The sequence below is a fragment of the Diospyros lotus genome, chromosome 14 (assembly GCF_014633365.1).
Source record: "Diospyros lotus cultivar Yz01 chromosome 14, ASM1463336v1, whole genome shotgun sequence".
Lineage (NCBI taxonomy): Eukaryota > Viridiplantae > Streptophyta > Magnoliopsida > Ericales > Ebenaceae > Diospyros > Diospyros lotus.
Window position 1 is genome coordinate 17129802 of NC_068351.1, and position 2272 is coordinate 17132073.

Below are 2272 nucleotides of genomic sequence, written 5' to 3' on the forward strand. Positions count from 1 at the left end.
TTTTTGTTAATTCTCATATTTTTGATTGAAATTTATGAATTTTCATTCAATAAGCTTATTGCACTTTATTCTTATTGATATTCAATTGAATGTCCTTAAAAAATTGGGGGTAGATATACCATGGTTTGCTAGCTGGGGCCCATTCATCTTAGCCATTGTGCTATGGTTTGCGGTTTAATTGAGCATTCATCTTAGTCCTCCACTAGGTCGTGGTTTGTGAGCTAAGGACCATTCATCTTGACCTAATGTCATGGTTTGGTACCTACTAAGCAACCACTTCCATTAATGATTTCTAGCTAAGGGTTCACTAGCTGGGGTCCTTTCATCTTAACACAAGTCATGGTCTATGACCTACCCCGGTGTTCTCTCTCAACTCGTTAAACTTATAAAAAGCCATGGTATGTTAGTTGGAATCAACCTATGATCAACCTGGACATATAGCTTGGTGATGCAAGTTAGTTAAATGGGAGCCATGGTATGTTAGCTGAGATCGCAGTGCGATCTACCTGGACATATATCTCGACAAGTTTTTCAATATGATCTAGATATTATCTTGTTATGACGTATTAATTGAGACTTGGTCTGATTTGATTATCATCTCGTCAATGGATTAGTGCTGTTTTGTCATAACGGCTGGATGTCAGGACATGTTAATTGAGGTTTGCCTTAATTTGCCTAAGTATGGTTGTTAGTGACCTACTGGACACATATCTTGATTGTTAATTATTACGTCCATCAATGACGCATTGTTTCAAGCTTGCTTGTTGCGGGCTGAGAATTCTTTGGGTTTATCTTAACTTATATTCAGAAGATTCATTCCAAGCTTATACTCTGAAAGCTTTTTCCAAGTTATACTCTCGAGCCTATCCCGATATATAAAAGCTCCATGGAGCTTGCTTTAAGTTATATCCTAGAAGTTAGTTAAAGTGTTATCCCATCAAGTCTCATTTAAACTCTAAGTTTGATTGGCTTGAGTTCACAGAAAAATTTAAAGCAAAAGGCACATGTTCAGAGAATATTAAGCTTCATTGTGAAAGTACTTGTATTACAAAGCAAAAAATGAAAAAAGAAAGCGACAAGAAGCCCTAGCAAGGAGGAGCTGTTTCTTCAGGTGGCTGGCCCTCGATGTTCTCAGCTAGTGGGATGGCCCTGCTTTGGTTTAGCGAGGTGGAAGCCTCAATAGTTTTACCTTGGCAACTTGAGCCATGAACCTCTTCACCTCCTCAACGGTTTCCTCACTAAAGAAGGAGAAGTCTATTTCTGGATGCTTCACCCATAAAGTGAAGAGAAACCACGAGTAGGTGTTGGATTTGGCCTCTTCGCGTACCTTGGCTATCTGGGCTTCCACATCCACCTTAATCTCATCAACGACCCTATCCACCATCTGCTCGCACTCATCAACTAGATCAACGGCCAGCTTCAACTCGTCCTTCACCTTCTTCAGCTCCTCCTCGGCCTTATTTAGCTTGTCGATGAGACTGGAGTTAGTGGTCTCCCATAAAATCTTCTCTCGACGAAGTTCCTCCTCAAAGTCTTTATTTCTCTGTTATGCGTCTCGTAGTTGCATTTCAAGGTCGTCGACCTTCTTCTTAGCGTCTAGGAGCTCAATGATATGAGAATCCCACTCATTCTTGAGCTTCTTCACTTTCCTTGAGGCCCACTTTGGTGGCATTGAGCCATCCTTCAAAATCCACGGCCTGCCTTTTAAGCTTTATGGCAGTAAGGGATACCTAAAAAGTAAAAAGAGTTAGCTTGTAAGAGAAGGTAAGGCTAAGAAATTGAAGAATAAAGCCAGAGCTTATCAGGAGGCCATGGCAAGCTAAATAGTCATGTTCCAACTCCCCGATCATCTCCTCCCGGTCTAGACTTTTTAGAGATGAGCCCATAAATGATGGCACGTCATTGAGGAGGGCATCGAAGTAGACCCCTCCGGCTACGGGCTCCGGAGCTGTTTCTTTTTCGGGAAGCCTGACCCTCTTACTCCTGTCTTCCTCCTGCTGTTGCTACCGATCTAGTCTCCTCTTCGATCTAGCAGTATGAGCATCTTGGGTTTCTTTAGCGGGCTCTTTCTCGCAACCTCTACAAGCCCCCATTTATTCAGAGGAAGTGGGGGCTTTTTGTTGTTGTTGCTAATGCTGTTGTTGTGTTCGTAGCCGTTGTTGTTGTCATTGTTTCAACCTCCCTCCCCTCAAGTTGGAGCTTAGAGCCTCAAGAGAAGTAGCACCTGATGTGGCGGCAAACTTATTGGGCTTAAGAAGGTTTAACTTCACCA